Here is a 15,500-nt window from a genome sequence, read left to right as displayed (position 1 = left end):
ATCTCCATCTAGTGACCAGAATGCAGAAGGCACTCAGGGTTTCCAGATCACTCCACATCTCATAAGTAAAACCTGTTTTCACAAGCAATCCAGCAAAGATCACATATTTTAACATGCGCATATATATAATTTTTTTTTTTAAATCAGATTTTAAAACAGCATGAAAAAATGACTTGCTCCACCAGAATATATTTTCTCCATGTGAACTCCATGTAGAATCTCTGTTTTAGGTCCTCTAAAGCTCTTTACAAGGCAGTAAGAGAAGTAAATTAAAACTAAATTAAAACAAAGTCAGTTAACCCACATTAAACACAAAGGACTCCCAAGTTTGTTGATCAGGTGATGACCGATATTTCCAGCATTTATAATGTGGACCAAAACAGATTTTTTTTTCAATTTTTCAAATGATACAGATGGTTTATTTAGGGTACATGGGGTGCAGTATATACAAAGTTTGCTGCCATATTTTTTGTCATATCTACCTTAGTGCCAGTGGAACCATCAAAAACATGTAATGGAATCTGTCCAGACACAGGAGAATTCGCACAAAAAAACCCACCTAACTGGGGGGGGGGGGGGGGATAAAATAAAGAAGAAACAACCTCTTGATAAACATACTTATTTTGTATCTGTTTGGATTTAAATGTGGAGACTGATTTGTGTACAAACAAATAAACAGAAACCACTACTGGGTGCAAATTTGAAGGAAAGACAGACTGGTGTATTAGTCCATTACATTATTTACATTAGATTTTCTTTCACTTCATTACATTATTATTTCTGGAGTTTAAAATATATATATATGAAAAACCCCCATCCTGAAAGTCTACAGTTACCTAATACATGCTTTTGTAGAATAAATAAATGATGGAATTAATATAGAGAGATCGAAACAACAGGGGAGTTATAAAGGTTGTGCAGGTTGAGTGTTTCACCCCAATGTCCCATGGAACAGGCTTGCCTTCCCATAGGTCAGCTCTTGATTTCCCTTAAGCTAGTGGTTTCCTAGTGGTGCTGATGCTCTTCAGGGTTAACCATATCCTGTTATCATCAACATTGTTAACCACTGGAGATGTGTGAGGGAAAAACCAAGGGGTTCCTACACTGCAGATATTTAGTGTAAAGGAAGGTTTCATAAAATGCTGACTCATGCTCTTATTTAGGTAGCTGTGTAGTACTGTATTCCAAGATACTGAAAGAGAGAAAGCTAAAAACACTTCTTGAAATGCATAGGCTACCTATAAAATTTGCATGAATTAAATTAATTGCTATATTTAAGTAATGATGAACTCAGGAGCATCACTCTAAATGTATGTATGCAAAGTGCATTTCAACAAACCTATTTCAGTACATCCATGCAAAGTTAGAAAAAGTTGATGTGTACGAGTATTAAAACATATATTGCAATGAACAGAGCACAGAAGTTCAGTATTAATCTATGGTCCCTGGTTGGGTTTTGGGAGATATCTTTATTCAGAACATGTTATTTCTCTTGGGTTTGCTGTATACTTACTGTTTATAATTCCCTATAATTCCCCTCTTCCTCAGATGGAAGACAACTAAACATTTGTTGCATTGATTTCTGGGAAGGCTAATTCTTCCACACTAGTCACTCACATTTGTGTGTTCTAACCAAACTGTTAGAACTGTAGGGGTTTCTACCAAAAGGCTTAGATAAACTGAAAATCTGTGCAGTTGCATGGAACTCTTAACTATGCAACTCCCCACAACTTCTAGAGGTCTAAAATATTTTAAAAGATGCTTATAATAGACCTAGATTGTACACTCACCAGCTGTTTTATTAAAAACACCTACCTTGGGTTTTTTGGGGAGTGTTATACCCCTTGCAACCCCTCAGTGACACTAAATGTGCAAAAGCACTGCTGTGCCTGTTAGATGTGCATCAGCTCATGTTACGCCCCTGTCCAGGCAATGAGGTCGCAAAAACATTGTGATGATGAAAGACTGGTAACTGATAGTGAAATGGTATGTGGAATAACTACACCATGGACTAGTAAATGAGGTGGAACTTGGTGCACTGAATAAAGAATTAAACACCTACCACCATGCCATTGCCCTGTTGGTATTAATGCTGTGAAAAGAATGGTCCCTGCCCAAGATAACATTGAGTCAGCTATAGTCATGCAGGCAGAGGGTGGCTCTCAAATTGCACAGGCCAATAAATGGGCTTCAGGATGGGCTACACTTACTGAATGCATCTATAAGACACCTAATGATGCAACCAGTGGGTGCGGGTTCGTTATTAAAGTGTGGTGATGTTAGGCAAAATCAAACATCCGCTTTGTAAGATTTAGATTATGACAGTGAATCTACACCGACAACCATGGAAAGATGAGGGATTTTCAAACTGCAAAGTGAAACAAAAACCCCTCTGTCCTAATGAGCTACCAAATCAAACCACATTGCCATTTCTATAAAGAAATTATTTTTAGGACCAAAACACCTATGTAGTGCTTATTTATCTACAAAACTGACCATTTTTTTTAGATCCTTTTGTCAGAAGTTCGTCCGAACCCCCCAGCGCTGAACAATACCCTTACCTCTCTACCTCGCACACATTCCTGCTAGTATCAATTAACTCTTGCACTTGGATCCTCACTTACCTGTGTCTTGGAGTTTGTTACATTGACTTAATATTTACAGTGTTGTCCCTTCTTTTTTTAAGACTTCTGCAATTTGCCTTGGCATGCTGGATATCAGCTTCTGGGAAAATCTTGACTGATGGCAACCCATTCTTGCCTAATCAGTGCTTGGAGTTGATCAGAGTTACTGTGCTTTTGTTTGTCCAGCCTCTTTTTGAGGATTGAGCACAGGTTCTCAATGGGATTAAGATCTGTGGAGTTTCCTGGCCATAGACCCAAAATTTCGATATTTTGCTCACCGAGCCACTTGGTTATCACTTTTGCCTTGTGAAATGTTGCTCAATCATGCTGGAAAAAGCATTGTTGCTCACCAAAATGCTCCTGGATCACTGGAAGTTGCTCTTGGAGGATGTTTTGATACCATTCCTTATTCATGGAAGTGTTCTTATGCAAAGTTTTGAGCAAACCCACTCCCTTGGATGAGAAGCAACCTCACACGTGAATGGTCTCAGGATGCATCACTGCTGGCATGATGCCTCACAGAACTCATGGTAGTGCTCACCTTTTCTTCTCAGGACAATCATTTGTCCAGATGTCCCAAACAGTCTGAGGGGGGCTTCATTAGAGAAAATAAATTTACCCCATTCCTCGGCAGTCCAATCCCTATACTTCCTGCAGAATGCCAGTCTGTTCTTGATGTTTTTCTTGGAGAGAAGTGGCTTCTTTGCTGCTCTTCTTGACACCAAGCCATCCTCCAAAAGCCTTTGTGTCACAGTGCATGCAGATGCACTCGCACCTGCCTTCTGCCATTTCTGAGCAGGCTCAGCACTAGTGGTGACCTGATCCCGTAGCTGCATCCTCCTTAGGAGACGTTCTTGGCACTTGCTTGACTTTCTTGATCACCCTGAAACCTTCTTCACTGCAACTGAACCTCTCTCCTTGAAGTTCTTGATGATTCGATAAATGGTTGATTTAGGTGCTATCTTAAAGGCAGCAATGTCCTTGCCTGTGAAGCTCCTTTGATGCAATGCAATGATGACTGCATGTGTTGCCTTGGAGGTAACCACGATTAACAGAAGAAAACTTCAAGCACCCCCAAACTTTTAAAGCAACCAGTCTGTTTAAACATTTATCATAACTCTAACTGATGTTCTTGTTTCAAAAGTGTTGCACAAGCATGGAGAAAACAAGGCTTTATTGTCACAAACAGCAAAATAGACGACGTTCAGTAGCGCAAGAGTCTTAACTCTTGGCTTTCAAGTTCATGAATGTGAAGCACTGGACTCGGGCACTTGTGGGGGCTAAACAAAGTTCAGGTGAGTAGGGTAACTAATAAAATGGTGTCTGAGACAGCAGGAGTAAAGGAGTGTCATGAAAGGTGTGCGTCGAATAATGGGGCTGGCTGGATAGCAGCCAGGGTGTGACACTAATAACCATAAATCTTGCAGGGTAACATTTTTTTCCAGTAAAAAAACAAAACAAAACTTACACCAAATAAAGATCATGAACCCATAATGTAGTAACAGCTACAGAAATATATTCTTTAAAAAGTCATTTAAACTTAGCTTCCAGTGTGTATGCAGATGGGTATAGGTATGAAACTAAAAGTGTATGAAATATCACGTAACATGCAGTTGTGCTACTTTCGTCATTTTCTTCCTTTGAGTGACAGAACGGCTCCTTTGCTCTTGATCTAGCCACTCCCATAACACGCAAGTTTGTACGCAATAGAGAGACAGTGACAACGATGACCACTGATAAACGCAAGTGAGGCAAAACATGGGCAGGGTTTCGTTGGCTAACATTTTTGTCTCCTGAATATAAGAAGGCAGTTTTAAAACCTGTCAATGAGAGCTTAAACAGCAGCAAGCTACATACTACCATCACGCATTTCCAAAGACAAAAGCATTTTGACTTGAGTTTTCAAAGTTTTACTTGCATGGAGTGGTGAGTAAATCTTTTGCAATACATTTAAAAGTAGTATGATTAAATAATTTGAAAATTTTTTTTAAATGGGTCATAGATTGAAAATGATTGAGCTCAACTTTCAAAGTGAAAAATAATGATTTATACAGTTTACCAGTGCCATGACATTTGAATATTAAATATTTGATATTTAGCAGTGAATGTTTCTGCAACATATTTAAACAGTAATCGTATTACAATCTATGATGTGTAACATTTGGCTTAGAAAAACAGTTAATTTCCAGTTAAATGATTTCATACCTGTAGACAATGAGACTGGAACATGTCTGAATGCTGCTTCTCAACCTCTTTTTTCAGGCCAATGAAAGAAATAAGGATGATCATGATTTTTCTCCTAATTGGTAAGTGAAATTGCATAAACGTCAGCAGGATAAAACAAAATATTGATCTTTAGTCCATTAAGATAACTCATTGATTTAATAATCAAAATGTTATATTCATCATCAGGAGCTCAAATCAAAACTATGGCTGGGCAGCCTATTAGTCAAGCTCCAACAACATCAAATGCTGCAGCATCTGTGAGAACAGACATGTCAACAACGATGACAACGACTGGTTTCGTCAATACGGCCTCTGTAAAAACTGCTCAAAAGACGCCTGCTCAAGCCGCGTTCACAGGCAGTGCAAATAATTCTGCAGCACCTCCACCTGCTGCTTCTGACTCTACTCCAATGGATTTCTCAATTCCAAATACAGTATCCACAAGGACTCCTGCTGCTGACATAACAGTTACATTTATAACTGATGCTGCATCTTTCAAAACTGCAACTTTGATGCCCATCAATTTTGCTGTGGCTAACTCCACAATAGTTCTGTCTACGGCTGTTGCAACTCCTGCTTTGACAGCTGCAGCTGTGGCGTCTGTTGCCACAACAACCACAGATCCTCCTGCTGCCGCCACTACTACTGTTATAGCTATGGATCATGTAAATCAGATGGCAAATTCATGTGAAATAGCCTGTCGGACGAGTGCTATAATCACTATGTGTCTTGCCATTATTTCACATCTACTGAGCAATTAGCTATGTTGGTATGTGCTTACCCATCAAATGCTAACCAACATGGTCATAACATTCATTCATACAATCATTTGTTTATTGCTGCATTATCTTTTTTCATTGAGCTCTGAGGCACTGTACAAGATTATTTGAAGATATATGAAGTTGTTTTCTAAGTACATACATTTATTAAGTTTATTTAAACTGTGCAATGTATTATGTATGTAATGTACAAAACACTGTATATAGTTTTAATGTTAGCACTTTTAAATTGATCTCTGGAGATTTATTATATTTATTTATCACACAGCGGGCTGTGTAACAAACAATGCAACATGCATCAACTTTAAGTAATACACTAAAAATGCTTGTTCCATTGCATTTACTTTCGTTTATTTTCCAAGTATGTTTTATTAACAGTTTTTTCTGTTATATGAAAGTGTTCTGACTATTGATCAATTTTATAATAGAGAGAAATACTACTATAAAGTCCAATAAATTTCTTCATAAATAAGTTCTCCATAGTACTGTTTGTGTATATGTCAAACATAGTTGGGATACATTTAAACGTACTTTCCTGAGTAACACAGTCATTGAAGTGGCCAAGTACCTGATTACAATAATACTTTTATGATGTTCTTATGCTGTGTGAAGTAACAGTATTTCATTTTTTTTTTTTTAATGTACAGTTGTGGCCAAAGGTTTTGAGACTGACCATTTTTTTTAGATCCTTTTGTCAGAAGTTCGTCCGAACCCCCCAGCGCTGACCACTACCCTTACCTATCTACCTCGCACTCATTCCTGCTAGTATCAATTAACTCTTGCACTTGGATCCTCACTTACCTGTGTCTTGGAGTTTGTTACATTGACTTAATATTTACAGTGTTGTCCCTTCTTTTTTTAAGACTTCTGCAATTTGCCTTGGCATGCTGGATATCAGCTTCTGGGAAAATCTTGACTGATGGCAACCTATTCTTGCCTAATCAGTGCTTGGAGTTGATCAGAGTTACTGTGCTTTTGTTTGTCCAGCCTCTTTTTGAGGATTGAGCACAGGTTCTCAATGGGATTAAGATCTAGAGAGTTTCCTGGCCATTGACCCAAATTTTCAATATTTTGTTCACCGAGCCACTTGGTTATCACTTTTGCCTTGTGAAATGTTGCTCAATCATGCTGGAAAAAGCATTGTTGTTCACCAAAATGCTCCTGGATCACTGGAAGTTGCTCTTGGAGGATGTTTTGATACCATTCCTTATTCATGGAAGTGTTCTTATGCAAAGTTTTGAGCAAACCCACTCCCTTGGATGAGAAGCAACCCCACACGTGAATGGTCTCAGGATGCCTCACTGCTGGCATGATGCCTCACAGAACTCATGGTAGTGCTCACCTTTTCTTCTCAGGACAATCATTTCTCCAGATGTCCCAAACAGTCTGAGGGGGGCTTCATTGGAGAAAATAACTTTACCCCATTCCTCGGCAGTCCAATCCCTATACTTCCTGCAGAATGTCAGTCAGTTCTTGATGTTTTTCTTGGAGAGAAGTGGCTTCTTTGCTGCTCTTCTTGACACCAAGCCATCCTCCAAAAGCCTTTGCTTCACAGTGCATGCAGATGCACTCACACCTGCCTTCTGCCATTTCTGAGCAAGCTCAGCACTAGTGGTGACCTGATCCCGTAGCTGCATCCTCCTTAGGAGACGGTCTTGGCACTTGCTTGACTTTCTTGATCACCCTGAAACCTTCTTCACTGCAATTGAACCTCTCTCCTTGAAGTTCTTGATGATTCGATAAATGGTTGATTTAGGTGCTATCTTAAAGGCAGCAATGTCCTTGCCTGTGAAGCTCCTTTGATGCCATGCAATGATGACTGCATGTGTTGCCTTGGAGGTAACCACGATTAACAGAAGAAAACTTCAAGCACCCCCAAACTTTTAAAGCAACCAGTCTGTTTAAACATTTATCATAACTCTAACTGATGTTCTTGTTTCAAAAGTGTTGCACAAGCATGGAGAAAACAAGGCTTTATTGTCACAAACAGCAAAATAGACGACGTTCAGTAGCGCAAGAGTCTTAACTCTTGGCTTTCAAGTTCGTGAATGTGAAGCACTGGACTCGGGCACTTGTGGGGGCTAAACAAAGGTCAGGTGAGTAGGGTAACTAATAAAATGATGACTGAGACAGCAGGAGTAAAGGAGTGTCATGAAAGGTGTGCGTCGAATAATGGGGCTGGCTGGATAGCAGCCAGGGTGTGACACTAATAACCATAAATCTTGCAGGGTAACATTTTTTTCCAGTAAAAAAACAAAACAAAACTTACACCAAATGAAGATCATGAACCCATAATGTAGTAACAGCTACAGAAATATATTCTTTAAAAAGTCATTTAAACTTAGCTTCCAGGGTGTATGAAGATGGGTATAGGTATGAAACTAAAAGTGTATGAAATATCACGTAACAAGCAGTTGTGCTACTTTCGTCATTTTCTTCCTTTGAGTGACAGAACGGCTCCTTTGCTCTTGATCTAGCCACTCCCATAACACGCAAGTTTGTACGCAATAGAGAGACAGTGACAACGATGACCACTGATAAACGCAAGTGAGGCAAAACAGGGGCAGGGTTTCGTTGGCTAACATTTTTGTCTCCTGAATATAAGAAGGCAGTTTTAAAACCTGTCAATGAGAGCTTAAACAGCAGCAAGCTACAAACTACCATCACGCATTTCCAAAGACAAAAGCATTTTGACTTGAGTTTTCATAGTTTTACTTGCATGGAGTGGTGAGTCAATCTTTTGCAATACATTTAAAAGTAGTATGATTAAATAATTTGAAAAAAAATTAAAATGGGTCATAGATTGAACATGATTGAGCTCAACTTTCAAAGTGAAAAATAATGATTTATACAGTTTACCAGTGCCATGACATTTGAATATTAAATATTTGATATTTAGAAGTGAATGTTTCTGCAACATATTTAAACAGTAATCTTATTACACTCTATGATGTGTAACATTTGGCTTAGAAAAACATAGTTAATTTCCAGTTAAATGATTTCATACCTGTAGGCAATGAGACTGGAACATGTCTGAATGCTGCTTCTCAACCTCTTTTTTCAGGCCAATGAAAGAAATAAGGATGATCATGATTTTTCTCCTAATTGGTAAGTGAAATTGCATAAACGTCAGCAGGATAAAACAAAATATTGATCTTTAGTCCATTAAGATAACTCATTGATTTAATAATCAAAATGTTATATTCATCATCAGGAGCTCAAATCAAAACTATGGCTGGGCAGCCTATTAGTCAAGCTCCAATAACATCAAATGCTGCAGCATCTGTGAGAACAGACATGTCAACAACGATGACAACGACTGGTTTCGTCAATACGGCCTCTGTAAAAACTGCTCAAAAGACGCCTGCTCAAGCCGCGTTCACAGGCAGTGCAAATAATTCTGCAGCACCTCCACCTGCTGCTTCTGACTCTACTCCAATGGATTTCTCAATTCCAAATACAGTATCCACAAGGACTCCTGCTGCTGACATAACAGTTACATTTATAACTGATGCTGCATCTTTCAAAACTGCAACTTTGATGCCCATCAATTTTGCTGTGGCTAACTCCACAATAGTTCTGTCTACGGCTGTTCCAACTCCTGCTTTGACAGCTGCAGCTGTGGCGTCTGTTGCCACAACAACCACAGATCCTCCTGCTGCCGCCACTACTACTGTTATAGCTATGGATCATGTAAATCAGATGGCAAATTCATGTGAAATAGCCTGTCGGACGAGTGTTATAATCACTATGTGTCTTGCCATTATTTCACATCTACTGAGCAATTAGCTATGTTGGTATGTGCTTACCCATCAAATGCTAACCAACATGGTCATAACATTCATTCATACAATCATTTGTTTATTGCTGCATTATCTTTTTTCATTGAGCTCTGAAGCACTGTACAAGATTATTTGAAGATATATGAAGTTGTTTTCTAAGTACATACATTTATTAAGTTTATTTAAACTGTGCAATGTATTATGTATGTAATGTACAAAACACTGTATATAGTTTTAATGTTAGCACTTTTAAATTGATCTCTGGAGATTTATTATATTTATTTATCACACAGCGGGCTGTGTAACAAACAATGCAACATGCATCAACTTTAAGTAATACACTAAAAATGCTTGTTCCATTGCATTTACTTTCGTTTATTTTCCAAGTATGTTTTATTAACAGTTTTTTCTGTTATATGAAAGTGTTCTGACTATTGATCAATTTTATAATAGAGAGAAATACTACTATAAAGTCCAATAAATTTCTTCATAAATAAGTTCTCCATAGTACTCTTTGTGTATACGTCAAACATAGTTGGGATACATTTAAACGTACTTTCCTGAGTAACACAGTCATTGAAGTGGCCAAGTACCTGATTACAATAATACTTTTATGATGTTCTTATGCTGTGTGAAGTAACAGTATTTCATTTTTTTTTTTTTAATGTACAGTTGTGGCCAAAGGTTTTGAGACTGACCGTTTTTTTTAGATCCTTTTGTCAGAAGTTCGTCCGAACTCCCCAGCGCTGACCACTACCCTTACCTATCTACCTCGCACTCATTCCTGCTAGTATCAATTAACTCTTGCACTTGGATCCTCACTTACCTGTGTCTTGGAGTTTGTTACATTGACTTAATATTTACAGTGTTGTCCCTTCTTTTGGTTATCACTTTTGCCTTGTGAAATGTTGCTCCGTCATGCTGGAAAAAGCACTGTTCCTCACCAAAATGCTCCTGGATCACTGGAAGTTGCTCTTGGAGGATGTTTTGATACCATTCCTTTGCAATTAATTTCAATTCATCTGATCATTCTTCACAATCCTAAAAACTGAAGCAGCAAAATTTATATATATATATATATATATATATATACACAGAGAGAGAGAGAGAGAGAGAGAGAGAGAGAGAGAAACAGGACATGTAGCACTTCTAGAGTGGTTATTATCAGTTATTATCTGAATGGGTAATAACTTTAGAATAGTTAATAATGTTTAATAACCATTCAGGTAATAACTTGTACAGTAGCCTGCAACTGCTCTAAATGTGTGACATGTACATTCATTAACACAGCCACTAACTGGCATAAAAGGATCAATTATCATTACACGTCCCACTTTGTGGATTATTCCTGCTGATACACAAGTTTTGTATCGTTTGCAAGAGATATAATCAGCTTTACATTGGAGAAACCAAGAAAAGGCTTGCTGATCGGTTTGTTCATACTATCAGAATTAAGGATTTGTCATTCTCACTGGCAGGGTACTTCAATACTAATTGCATTAATCACATACCTGTTTGCATTGCCAGTTGTTGCTATGGTAGCACTGAAATGCAATGGCTGGAATGCAGTAATTTCTTGTGATTAATTGAATTTTCATGGCAAAGAATGACTTTGCAATTAATTGCTATTCATCTGATCACTCTTCACAATCTAGTTAATGCAGATTGCCAAAATAAAGTAGCAAACTTAGTTAAAACCAAAATTTGTGCTAGTCTCAAAACCTTTGGCCACACCTGTTCTCATTTGCATAAAATTTCGAGGCTCCTTGTTCAAACTATGTACATTTACTGCTATGTGCTGCTTTTCTTCTCATTTGTGAGGAAAAAAAAATCACGAGAAAGTAAAAATGTAACACAAATAATGTTTTTTTTATGTTTATGTTGGGGTTAAACAGTCCAGCAACATTCTCTGACACAGACATTCTCTGCTTCATGAGACAGAGAATCTCTGACTGAGATTTTAGCAAAGCCATGCTGGACGATCGGCAAAGGTGTCACAGCTCACCCAAAGTACATTTTTTCAGACTCAAATTATGGTTCGGGTTTCAGGTCCTAGTGCCCCTACATCTCGGTAAAATGTGAATTTAGAGACTAGATGGCACTGTTGAATAAGATAGAATGAATGAGAAATATTTAAACAAATAATGCACGCTTATCTGGGGGTACTAAAGAACATTTTAGGGGGCGCTAAAGCACTCCTAAAACAGGCTTAACGACGCCTATAGGTTTCCTACTAGACAAACGTAGTTCAGCATGGAAAATGCAATAAAATAGATGCATTAACGTTTCCCTAACATTATATACATCATTAATTAACAAACCATGAACTTCAGCATTCATAAGACATAAGTAATATTAACATAGTAACCTCAGTAGACCAGTGACATCAGAGCAGGTTCCATGGTCTGTAAAAAAGCTCTTAGTACTTCATCACTAATCCCATAGACCCTTTCACTAATCCCATAAAACCTCATCGCTAATCCCATACACCCCTTCACTAATCCCATAAAACCTCATCACTAATCCCATAGACCCCTTCACTAATCTCATAAAACCTCTTTTCAACACTGTAATTTGTGAAATGCTGCCACACAGCATAGAAGTAGTAGGGATTCAAAGCAAAGGTAAATCAGATCTAATTCACTAGCTGGCTTTCTTATTTTTTCAAGCCACTCTGTGGGATTTCCTAATAGTAAGGATATTAAATGTACTGCATGTGTTTTAAAGTTTTTAAGTTTTTGTTTGTTTATTTGTTTGTTTGCTGCCTAGTGCCGACTTCTAAAACCATAATGTGATCATGTAATCTCTTCCAGAACAGGTCTAATCTTTTTACATTGACTCTTCAACGTTAAATTTGTCAGGGACTGCCATCTGGGACTGGTAAACAATGAAAATAATGCATGTTCTATATTTCACTAAAAAAAAAACATAATAGAGTCATTTGCCAAATAACAGACATCTGAGTCATTTGTTGGAATGTAACCTAACAAACATATCCAAGGCAAGTGAACATATGTGAAATTCCAAAACCATAAACACTGTGAAGTATGCATGGGCGAAACATTTATACTTTTGGCCGAAAAAATTGCATCTTAAATGATCAGTCCCATGTTATGATGCATAACATGTTCTGTGATAGGTACAGCCTTTGTTCTAAAGCAACTAGCACATCATGTTGATGTTAGTGGTCTTCCCCCATTTTTAACATAAACCACCTGGGAGTTTTTTTGGTAATCATCAAAACAAGAACTGTTGTCTAGATGACAGTTATTTGAGCTCTTGTTTCTTAGGCGACTGAGCCTTTTCAGGTAAAAGGAAGCAGCTTGTGTGTATGACACAGTCAGAGTAGTTGCTCGACACTTCACTAAAATTCTGTTCCTACCACTCTGGGTTTTGCTTTTTCCCATGACTTATCACGTATGATGGCATTTCACCTGACACAGCTGCATTTACAAAGGCAGAAAGTCCCTAATTGCTCTTGTATCCTCTACTCACTAAAGTATCATTCAAAATGTCCTAATAAGTCAAGTTACACAAACACTCTAAATCTTGAAAAAATACTCCACTCATAGCATGACTGATCACATTCAGGCACATGTGGAACAAATGTGAGTGAACCTATTTTAGGTGAGACAATGTAAATGTTTAGTTTTTAAGTCTACATGTGCTTGTTATGAAAACTTTAATGTAAGAAATGTAACAAGAATTATTTTCTCACATTGTCTCTCCAGTTTTTCAAGCTATGAGTTTTACTTAAAAGGTCAGTGGTGTGCTAAAATGCCGAACATACTCTACAAACATACTCAAAAACCATGCATGGTTATTTGTCAGCAAAAATGAGCACACGCAGCCAAGGCAAAAGCATATTTTCAGTGAACATATGTGAAATTTATGCACCCTATATACTTTAAAGTATGCATGGGGAAGAAAGTTGCAGCTCAAAATTTGATAACTTAAATATATCAAATAAAAAAATAAAATAATAAATTTTACAATACAAAAGAAAAAGAATAATAAAAAAATAAAACAAAACAAAAACACCTGCAAGGTCACTGATGCAAAAGCGCCACCTTTACACAGTGCACCATGTCAGTGCTAATAGCGCCCCTTTGTGGAGAATATTCAGCTAAATGAGTATGCCTGAAGAAGTGTATGACTGAGTTGCCTAGGTTTACATAAATGGAGATAATGAAAAAATACTGAAAAGCTGATAAAATCATATGCAAATAATAATCTATGATATAAAATAATAAGTAACTTGATTAATATAAAGATAAGGATACGGGTACAAAATTTTATATATTTTAGACATTTATTTTACAATTTTATACATTTAATTTTTTATAAAATTTAATAACAGACAAAAGAAAAACTAAATGACATGATGAAAACTCCCAATATACAAACAAACCCCAAATACATTTTCTAGGTGTCTGTGTTGAACTCTTGAAATGTCATCACTTAAAGCCCTGTTATGAACATACAGTGGCAGAAGCATATCATTTGAATTTCTGTATGAATGGCAACGATATCTGTTCATCGTCAAAATCATATATTTAACAAATAAAGTACAGATCATTTTAAGTCACCATGTCTTTGTCGGTGAGCATAATCACACACGTGAACAATGAGCGACAAACTACAAACGCAAGGGTTTGTGTTCATACATAAGCGACCTGTTTAACAAGGTACAGGTGTATGAGAACAAAGGGGGCTAGAAATAAAGGGGACGCCACAGAGAACTGACAACAGACAATCCCCCAGTACGTGGCCGGCCGTACCACATGATGTGTGGGATGGGGAGAATACCGTTCAACAACTTAGCCAACATGCAATTCATATCATGTGTGGCCTATGCACAAAACATTTTGCATCCTCAAATGGCAATATAGCTACTTTGATTAAAGCTGCACTATGTAAGATTTGTTTGTTAAATTTGAAAGAAGGTGCATTACTGAGTCAAGAGGGGGAAAAGAAACTGTGATACAGTGTCTTTCTGCTGCTGTGAGTCATCCTGTAAAGCAAGAAATATTCATTCAGTCAAAACAGTCGCCTAAGATTTGGTGAGAGTTTTCAGAACATGTCAGACATCTTTATGTATTAATGTCACATGCACAAGCTGAAAAAGAAAGTGAATCCAATTCAATGGCCTGGATTCCTGAGTGACATTAGTGAGGGTGCGGCTCGCAGTGCTGACCTGCACAGCTCTGAATAACGTTAGCAAGGGCCGGGCTCACAATGCTGACCTGCACAGCTCTGAGTGACGTTAGCAAGGGCCGGGCTCACAGCGCTGATCTGCACGCATCTTGCCACCCTTTCAGACAGCAGATGACTCAGACTGTGTCCCACCTTTGTTGGTTTTTCGAATAATTCTTTCCTTGAACTTAGGTGAACTCAAGTGTCATGACTACACCAGACCAACAAATAAAAATATTTCCATTTATGTTTTCAAAAGAAAGTATATTTCAGTTATGCTCTCATTATAGGGGTCTACTGCATTTTTGTTGCACTACTGCTGTGGGAAATCTTTAGATGGCCCCCTGGTATAAAGAGGTGATTTAAAACAGGACCTTCATCATCAGTGTTAGGAAAGTCAGTCATGACACTGATTAAAAATAGGCTGGTTAAAATATTCTTAGAGTCCTATGCCCTCCATTATCATGAAGGCTAAAGCAAAATGCCAAACTAAACAAACACAACCAGAAAGCTACACAAATGCACTGAGAAACATGGGGTTTTAGATCCACAGGATAATTGGGAATACAGTAGGGAACATCTGATAAGAATGAAGAGTGATAATGAATGGGGCAGAGCCAGTAACTCTAAGGATGGTAACCTGTGTGGAGACACATGCATGGGGCAGACTAGATAGGATGGGCGAAGACCTGATTGACAGGAGAGGCGGAAACAGTAAGCACATGCTGAATGTAAACAAAGGCAGAAGGGAAACAAAAACCAGCTAGAAGTTGAATCAAAAGGAATTTAGAGGAGCCCTCGCTTACTCCTCAGAGGGAACCGTAACACCCAGGATCACGAACATAGGCATGCAGCTGCTACCATAGTCCAGAAGGCGCACAAGAACTGCTCGC

General features: G+C 37.9%; 2 long non-coding RNA genes across 2 annotated transcripts; both read left to right on the top strand.

The window, feature by feature from the left end:
• Nucleotides 1-4,461: 4,461 nt before the first annotated feature.
• LOC145657993 (uncharacterized) lies at nucleotides 4,462-6,101 on the top strand. Its single transcript, XR_014123919.1, has 3 exons — nucleotides 4,462-4,550; nucleotides 4,887-4,930; nucleotides 5,037-6,101. It is a non-coding gene; the product is annotated as an uncharacterized LOC145657993 (long non-coding RNA).
• Nucleotides 6,102-8,272: 2,171 nt separating this feature from the next.
• Nucleotides 8,273-9,205, top strand: LOC145657841 (uncharacterized). The gene is made up of 3 exons (XR_014123715.1): nucleotides 8,273-8,356; nucleotides 8,694-8,737; nucleotides 8,844-9,205. It is a non-coding gene; the product is annotated as an uncharacterized LOC145657841 (long non-coding RNA).
• Nucleotides 9,206-15,500: the final 6,295 nt, after the last annotated feature.

This window comes from Electrophorus electricus, chromosome 5, assembly GCF_041902795.1.
Source record: "Electrophorus electricus isolate QZ-2024a chromosome 5, ASM4190279v1, whole genome shotgun sequence".
In the NCBI taxonomy this organism is placed as follows: domain Eukaryota; kingdom Metazoa; phylum Chordata; class Actinopteri; order Gymnotiformes; family Gymnotidae; genus Electrophorus; species Electrophorus electricus.
Note: the sequence above shows the minus strand (reverse complement) of the source record. Positions and strands in the feature narration are given on the sequence as shown.